General features: G+C 41.8%; 1 pseudogene across 1 annotated transcript; it reads left to right on the top strand.

The window, feature by feature from the left end:
- The first annotated feature begins 8096 nt into the window (after positions 1 to 8096).
- On the top strand, positions 8097 to 8856 carry LOC308643443 (developmental pluripotency-associated protein 2-like; annotated as a pseudogene). The gene has a single exon. The product of its transcript is annotated as a developmental pluripotency-associated protein 2-like (transcript).
- The last annotated feature ends 537 nt before the right edge of the window (positions 8857 to 9393 follow it).

Raw genomic sequence — 9393 nt, forward strand, 5'->3', positions numbered from 1 at the left:
AATGCTATTAGGTGACCAATCATTCTTTCAAAGCTACATGATCAATTTCTTAAGCCTTTTCTCCTTGGTCTTATTTTACAACCTCCTGGTTATTTTTGCTGCTCTCATGGACCTTAAGTTCTTTAAGTTTGAGTCAAGAACTACATGCTATATTAGCATATATGTTGAACAAATGTGAAAGATGCCGTAAAGGGTAGTATTGTGGTCTCAGATGCTGGGGACAATCTTTGAGATGGAAGATATTGTATATGTAGCAGTGTATGACTACACTTGAAAAAACAAAGTAGCACTGGCATCGATTAGATGGTCATCTTCCCAGAAATATCAGCATGTGATATAAGGCACAGGAAATATTGGGGCTGATTTGTTCTGTTAGAAACAGCCTCATCTGCGAGATTTGGGCAGCTTACCAGAAGGATGTGGGAGGCATGACAGGTTCATTCACAGGCCTCTACTTACAACAGTCATGTTTTCTGTGCGACAGCGAGTTGGCTATATGGCTCATGGGGAGGTTTGACAGGCTTGTCGAGAGCTCTCCAAAGGCACTCAGAAATGAGTGGCAGCAAGGCTGTCGGCACTCCCTCCTTTGCTCAGAGATGTTCATTTGGTAGTTCTGCACAGCCTTCCACGTGCCATTTTCCCCTGTTCTTTGTCTCACCTTGTCTGTGCACTCCAAGTCTAGAGAATGCCGCCCCCCGACTAGTGCGGGCAGCTGAACTTAAGGTTGCGCATGTGAATTTCCTAGGACACCAAATAAAACAGACACTTTACGTTTAAATCAGGCTTCAAGATGGCTCCTCCGCTCAGCCTCAAGCTCCCCAAATGGGAGATCGAGGTAAGTCAGAGGCTGGCATAAGAGCCCATTTAGAAGTGAGCTTTTGTTGGGCAGAGGGGCTCTTTCTTAGAGAGTTCCATCCAAAAAAGGTCAGGAGAGACAGTTTCAAGGACAGGAGAGAGTAGTTCTACCCAAGGGGCTGCAGGAAGGCATGCCTACATCTGAAGACATTCTGTTACTTCGAGGATCAGGGCAACATCCAGGTCACTACAATAGGGACAGTCTGATCATGAAAAGGGGTATGCAAATCATTCAGCAAGGGCTTCCACAGGTGGGGACCATTTTCTCCTTTCTCAAAGCACCAATGATCCCAATTCTACCTCTTTTCCTCCCCAACCCTTCATTGCCCACTCAAAGAACTTGCTAAGATTCTGCTTGTCTTGACTGACCCTGGTGTATTCCTTCCTCATTTCCCACTCTGTCTTCCCTCCATTTAGTCCAATTTGCTCCCATCCTCACTACAAAAAGAATCATGGTAACAAAGTGTCCTTTAAGCCTACTTTTATGTTTAAGTTACTGCTAATTTATTCTCCAAATTTCTTCCCATCTCCCACCCCCATCTCATCCTCACATTCCACCAATCCAAGCACATGTCGAGAACATTCTCCTTATGAAATCATTTAATTTCCTGATTTGGTCCCAGATAAGCAAAATCTACTTTGATTTTAACCTCCTGTTGCAATCCATTCAGATCTTAACCCTGAATATCCAGGATTCATCACTTTGGTCTCTAGACTGAGGAATAGATTCTCTAAACACATGCATTCCAATTCAGTCTTCAGTGAATGGGGCAGGCAAAGGAGATGGTATCTTGGGTAATAACAATTTTATGAAAATCTCCAGGCATTGCCACAGAGCCACACTAGAAATAATCAACTAGAGCAACATCACAGGATTCATTGGGAGAACAAAGGTTACAGGAGAGGCTGTACTTATTTTTCATGATACAAGTCTGTTGACTATGTTTTCATTCCAAGACCTTCTGATAATCATTCTGTATTTGAAGAATAAATGGAACAGGGTCACGTGTCTTGTCACTTATGATAACTTAGCATTATGGTTGGTTGGGAAACCAGAGCAGGCACATGTGGCTCACAAGTTTGCTTGCTATAAATTCTCAGCACCCGTTTATAATGCACCTTCACTGAGAAAGCAGCTCCAAGAAGGTTATATAGCATGGTTTGATAATGCTATTAAATATTCCTATTGCTTGTTACAAATTTAAAAGGTTTTAAACTTTACAGACAATCCATAGGTTTATGAATTGAAAGCCACTCAAATAAATCATCCCTGGTAATGAAAAGGGAAAAAGTGCCCGATATAATTTCTATTTGTCAAGGTATAATGATGTCACCATCCATTTATCCTCTGCACTTAAAGGTTGAAGCTATTCAAATCTCCTCAGCCAAATACATCTGGAACCTTAATGGAAGCCACAGCACAAGTTTGATTAGTTCACATATCAATTAGAAGAGAATGCAAAATTTGTTTTCCCCCCCCATCTTGAAAAATTAGAAAAGTAACCTTCTTTGCAATGACTAGTAGTGGGACCTTAAGATGGAAAAAATACAGGTTTAGTATGATCTCTTTGATTAGTTTGTAGATTAAATCTCTTTACTTCTAGATGTGCTATTTCTATTCCAATCACTATTTTGATCTATTGTTTTGATTTATTGTCTAATAATTCAGTTCATCACCAAGAATGAGTTAAGGGAGTACTGGTTTTTACCTTAAATGACATGTGCTTATAGAACTTTCATGAGTAATTAAGGAGGTTGTTCATACTTCAAGGGGCCAAGTTGAGGATCCAGCATGGGTGGAAGTATAGCTTTTGATTGACGATCCTCAGCCTGGGAGACGGGCTGCCTCGACTAGAAGAATGGGTCATAGTATCATACAGACTAGTGGCAGCCCTTGTATTTATAAGTGTACTAAAGGTAGCTCTTCCTGAGATTACCCTACATCAATTTTGCCTTCATAGAAGATGTCATAGCATAATGGCTGTCCATATGCTAGAGAGCTGCACAGTCCCAGGACAGTGCTACCAGATGGCACCCAGTGCTCATCTAGGATTCAACACTGGCCAAGTTGGAATCAAACAAAGGGCTCAGTGCAGGACAGGGCCAACCTTTAAGTTCTGTTGGGTGGTAGGGAGCATCACTCTGAGCACTGTCCTGGAGATCCATCTACTCTGGTGATGAAACCATTTTGAGAAGGGAAGTTCTAGCACCTGAGGTTCAGAGAAAAGTTACCCCAGATATGATAAAGGGAAGTGTTACCACAAGAGGAGGAGAGGCTCCGAAAAGGGAGAAGGGAAGAGCATGGCTAGTTCCTCACATTGGGCGATGTCACCTCACCTTAGAGCATCCAATCATCAGTGCAGTCTAGAAAAGTCACATCACATGATGTTTGATTTGATTGGGTTTCTTGCAAAAGAAAGTGAAGTGACTGAATCCTCCTTCCAGGTCAAAATAGATTGCTGGCCCCTACTACCACACTTGCCCAAACCCAAGCATTATTCCTGTGGTTTCTTCCAGTCATGAAATCTGTTCCGAGATCCTATCTTCACACCAAAGAGGGAGCACCCTGCCATTTGCACTATATTGTCTTAAAGGGTGATAAAGAATATTTATAACATAATGGATGGTAGGCACTATTCATACATCGTCTCATGTGATCTTTAGAGCAATTCCACCAGGAAGATGGGATTATTCGATTCATGAGGAATTGAGTTGAAATTGGTACCCGACAACTTTTGAATCAAGCAGTCCTGTTCTTTAATTGTGGCAAAATTCACATAACAGTTAACATCAAGAACTCGTTAAGAGTATGACTTGGTGACGTTCAGTACACTCATGTTGTACGCTTGTTACCATGAGCCATATCCGAAACATTATCATCTTAAGAAACCCTGTACCCACACTCTTTCCTCCCCAATTCTTGGAAGCCAATCTACTTTTTATCCCTATGGATTTGCAGAGTTCCTAATCTTCCCCACTGGGCTACATTACACCTGGTATTTTAGTGAAATATGGAGGCCTTCAGGTGCTTATAGCATCCCTGAACAGGATCAGGGTGATCAAGAGCCAGGGCCGAGCAAAAGAGTAAGATGTTTAGTGAGATTTCTGGTACTTTTATTTGTAAGGCTTTTTAATACCTAGGTCTCCTAGCAATATGCAGGTAATTTAAGGACACAAGTAAAGTAGATGGGTTGGGGATGAGCTTCAGTGGTAGAATGCTTGCCTGGCATGTGTGAAGCTCTGGTTTAGATTCCCAGCATAAAAAAAAAAGAAACCCAAGAACACAGGGAAAGGGAGATGGAGAGGAAAGAAACAAGTAGAAGCTGGAAAGAATATGGTATTGAAAAGGATAAGGTTTCTAGAGGATCCAGTTTGGCCCTCCATGGGGATATAGAAATGGAAGCTAGCATTAAGCAGAGGAAGAGATTCTCTGCAGGTCATGGGAAGTTTTCACAGAAGAATGTTTAAGGAGCATTTTTTAAATTTCAGACATTTGTTTATCCATTCCTGTCTTGGCTGCTTTAAAAATCTGAGTCTATGTGTCCCAGCTCAGGAGGAGGTAGGCTGGGTGCCTAGTGATTGAGCAAGCAATAGCAGGCAGCACTCTGCTCAGCCTGCCAAGCAGAACAAGACAAGTTGCTGGAGCCAGTGGTTTCAACTCTTCATAAGACTACGAGAATCTAGAATGTGAGCAGATGCATGAATCCATCAGACCTCCCCAGATTCATTGATGGCCTTAGGGGTAATCATCTCTACTCCAGGGTACTCCATAAAAGGAATGCTTAATTGATCCCTAAAAGAATCCAGTCCTTGCTATTCCAATGTTCCACACAGTTTAAAAGCAAAACTACATTCTTGGTACATAGACATTCAACTTCTCCAAGTGACAACAACTTGTTCTAACCCCATGTCTTCAGTATTTTCTGCCCAGAGAGACCCAAGGTCCCACTTTCATTTGGGCCCTGCAACTTGGGCTACCTGCCCCCACCTGCCAAAAATCCAAGCATGCAGTTTCCAGATGGGAGTCAAAGTTGCTCTGATCGGAGGTAAAAGTAGTTGGGAAAAGGAGAAAAGATGGTTGTTGCGTGGGATCAAGACTCAGTTGCATAGGCAGGAAAGTGGACTTGGCAGTCACATGCTCCAATTGTGGCACTTTGGTTCTCAGCAAGATCTGCTGTCCCATCATGCAGCAAACGGTGCTTTGTGACCTGAGCCTTTTGTGTGCCGAGCATGGTTTGGCCTTCTTCCCTTGTTCTGCCAGCTCTCATACACTTGCTTTCAAGGTGCAGCTCACACCCTCTTCCAGGACTCAACCTGCAGGTTAATCTAAGCCCCAGGAGTTTTTCCATTCTTTATTTCTATGGCATGGACTAAATATACTATAAAATGTAGTATTTGCATCTAGTTTAGAAAGGTAGTTCTCAACCCTTAATTTTACCCTACATGTGCAACAGAAACTCATCACAGGGAACTGCTACCTAAGGTCCAAGCCTCAGGTTGAAACCCTGTCTCCACCCATTACTATATGACAGTGGGCAAGTCTTGCATCCTCTGAAATATGGGGACAGCATCACCTATCTGATCCATTTACAGAATTACAAGCATCCACGGAGGTAAGGCATGCAAAAGGATATTGCGAAACAGATGTATCATTTGTAGTCAAATCAGGAGTCCAGATCTTGTGCCTTCTAGTTGTGTTGTGATTTTAAACCAATAGTTAAAAGTTAAACCAAAATTATCTCTTTTTAAACTTTAGATCAAGCTGTTTAACTCCTTTATTCCTTTACTAAATATTTAAGTGCTAACTTGAACCTGCCAGATGATTGTAAGCGATTCTTTCCAGGTATGTCTTATGAACTTCACATTAAGAAAATTTCGTCTGATACTTCATACAGAACGTATATTTAGACATGATTTGGGATGAATGTATTCCAAGTCAGGTTAAAGGCTACAAAACAAGAGAAACAAAAACTGAAGAAAACTATACTGCCAAATGGAACAAATTGTGTCTTCCAGAGTTTTTTAAAAATACAAATAAGTCATTTGAATATATTAGATAAAGCAGATTGCTTAAGGACCTAGTGTTTGGTACAATTTGTCCTTGATTAAGAAAAAAGTAGTAAAGTATTATAGGGCTGGGGCTGTAGCTCAGTGGGAGAGGACCTGCCTCACACGTGTGAGGCACTGGATTCAATCCTCACCACTACATAAGATTGTGTCCATCAACTACTAAAAAAATATTTTAGGAAAATATAATCAGCCTTTACAGTGGTCTTAAGAGCTTACACAGTACACCCCTTAAATGCCCTGAAATTTTCTTCCATAAGTCCAGCCACACTGGCTTCCTTTTTGCTCCTTGACCAGGTGGTCTTAACACTGGATGTTTCCTCTTTAAAGGACTCTGCCCATGGACACCTGCTTGGCTGAATACTTCCCTTCCCTCAAGTCTAAACCCCCTTAACCAGGCCTACTGTGATCACATGAGTTAAATTTGCAGCTCTCCCTCCTATCCTCTGTTAACCCTTAGTTTTGTTTTGTAGCATTTGTCACATACTAGATGTTATTACCCAGCTGAATTAATTCCCCCCCACTCTGGTAGAATGTAAGCTCCAAGAGGCAAAATTTTTTTATTGGTACTATTTGCTCCTCACCCCAGCATCAGGATAGTCCCTGGTAGGTACTCAATTATTTTGAGTGAAAGAATGCTAAAGCTGCCCTATGTAAGGTGGAACTTGACTTTAGAGACTTATCTGGAAAGGCCTCTGGGGAGACTGCAAAAATCTTCTGGTGAGAAGACAGTGGGACAGAAAATAATAAAAACGGTAATGGAAAGAGTAAATTGGAAGTGGTTTTGTTCTTTGAGACCAATTGGCCAAAAAAAAAAAAAAGTGAGGATGGAGGTGTAACACTCTGAAGACTTCTGAGAAGCCTATGGATTCTTGGAGAGAGTAGAGCAAATGAACAAGAGCCCAAAAGCATCCTAAGTAGTGCAAGAACTAGGGTAGAAGAAATTCCCTCATGGCTGCTGTATTAGTCCATTTTTCATTGCTATCACAAAATAGCTGAGGCAGAATACTTTTCATTAAAAAAATGAGGCTCACAATTTGGAAGATGGAAGTTCAAGATCAAGTGGACTTCTCTTTGGCCTCTGTGAAGGCCCACTTTGGTGCATCACAACATGCAGAACCAGGAAGGTAAAGAGCCACATGCAGAAAAGGCCAACTTGGAGGTGATCCAACTTACTCTTGCAAGAGTTCCATAAGAACAGCATTAATCCCTTCTGAAGGTAGCACCCCTAATGACCCAATTACCTCCTACTAGGCCCATCACCTCTGAATATCACACTAAAGACCAAGATCCAGTACATGAAGTTTTAGGGACACACTCAGCATTTCCAAACCATAGCAGTCGCCACTCCAGGGGTCATACTCACCCCAATACAGAAAAGGATGGGAGAAGGAGAACTTACCAGACACAAGGGTTCATGGTAAGTAGCTTTGGGCTTAGCTCATTAATATGTATTTAATCCCACAGGACTTGCAAAGGTGTGTGTATGTTTGGTTATTTCCTTTTATAATTCATTCTAAACAGAATTGGATATTCATCAAGTCTATCTGGACCCTTGTAACCTTTGTGAATAGCCACAAAACAGTGCTTTTCAGCAATCTAAGTTATAATGTCCATGTAGATGAGTCCAAGTGAGACTTGAGTCTACTTTGATCTAATATGTAAGCATAACGTTGTAAAAAGAAATTGAGTCCCTCATGGTCTCTAAGGTGTGTGTTAACTTCATATAGTTCCCTCAAAGCCCAATCTATTTCCTAAGCATCCTATTAAACTTCCCAGAGGAATGGAGGAGAGAAGGGAGGGAAAGGAGGAAAAACACGACACTCAAAGTAGAAACATTACTTTTCAGCTGAAATAACCTCCCTTCATCAGCTCCCCCTGTAGCATGAAAGTACTTCTGCAGCCAGTTGGCCCCCGTCACAGCCTGAATTAGGAGATTCATAAAGAATCATACCTAATGTTATCAGATAGGAAGAATACCTATCAGGGTAATTCAGCAAGATTCACAGACTGACTCTAGTAGTTATTTAACTACTGTCCTCAGGTCAGAAAAAAAAATGATCCCACATAGATGGACATGGGGTTGATATTTCCTTTTATTAAAAAAAAGGAAACATGAGGAGCACACAGCATAGCTGCCCTGCTGCCTTTGCCGTCTCCTGGTGTTCCTGGAAATGTCAGGCGCAAATGACAGGGTCACCGAGAATTTCCTCATCGAATTGCTCCTCAGGGAAGATGTGATTTTAACACTGGTCCCAGTTACAGAGGAACAAAAATATCCAATAGAAACAAGTGTTTCTTCAACTGCAGAAATCAAACAGGAAGTCTGCTTTCCTGAAACAAAACCTAAATGTAAAATACGACCCCTTCCCTTGCTGACCATTTTGCCTCCAGTTAATAAGGTTTCTCGGGATACTTTGCGAAACTGGTGCCAACAATTTAATTTGAGTACTGATGGCCAGAAAATAGAGGTTTATTTGAGGCTACAGAAGCATGCATATCCCGAACAAAAATATGCTATTCCTGAAACATCTCAGGAGGCCAGATTGAAGCCAGTTTCCAGGAAATGGAAGGCAGCGGCCAATGCAACAGGGCTTCAGGAAAGGCATAATAAGGTTAAAAGAGAGGAAGAGACTAACATGATTGAAGTGGTAAATTCAGCTCAGGAGTCCATATTGGCATCTTGGGCAAGGATCGCTGCCAGAGCCAATTGGCGCAAGGCTGTGAATTCATGTCCCATCCCTACTTCTGTGGAGGCCTTTTTGCTGCAAACCTCTGGTGTCAGGTGGTGTGTGGTCCATGGACAATTTCTTTCTGCAGAAACAGCAGGCTGGGTTCGCCTGCAGTTCCATGCAGGTCAGACTTGGGTCCCCGACACTCCCAAGAGGATGATTTCCCTCTTCCTGTTACCTGCCTGTATTTTTTCCACTCTAGGGACTAGATAATATGTTATGCCCTGAATGTGTAAAAAGGAATAAGATGACGAAAGGATTAATTATTACAAGAGAGAAAAAGCAATGCACTGTAGGATACCAAAAGGTGCCACCTTAAGCAATGTTGAAGTACTATTTTGATCTGAAGGCAATTAAGAAACAGTTTTCTGCTTTCCCACTATTGGCCCCAAAACAGGACATAGATTTGCAAATATTCCTCTTCCCTCCCAGGACAAGTGGTGGAGAGCCCATAGGTAAATCATCACAGCCTGATGAATGCTGGGCTGGTTTCTGACCATCTTTCATTTTCAGTGTCTCCTGATCATTTGTGTCAGACTCAAGTATTAACTATATATTAGAGAGAGCTGCTAGGTTTATGGGGAAACTGAGCAAAAGAGTTCTTTTATGCTTCTCTTTAATATTAATTTTGTTGTGTGTGTACTAAGATTGAACCCAGGGACACTCAACCACTGGGCTATAACCCTAACCCCCTGCCTCTTTTTTTGTTTATTTTTTGGTACTGGGAATTTAACCACTG

Source organism: Spermophilus citellus (genome assembly GCF_964194105.1).
Source record: "Spermophilus citellus genome assembly, chromosome: 3".
In the NCBI taxonomy this organism is placed as follows: Eukaryota; Metazoa; Chordata; class Mammalia; order Rodentia; family Sciuridae; genus Spermophilus; species Spermophilus citellus.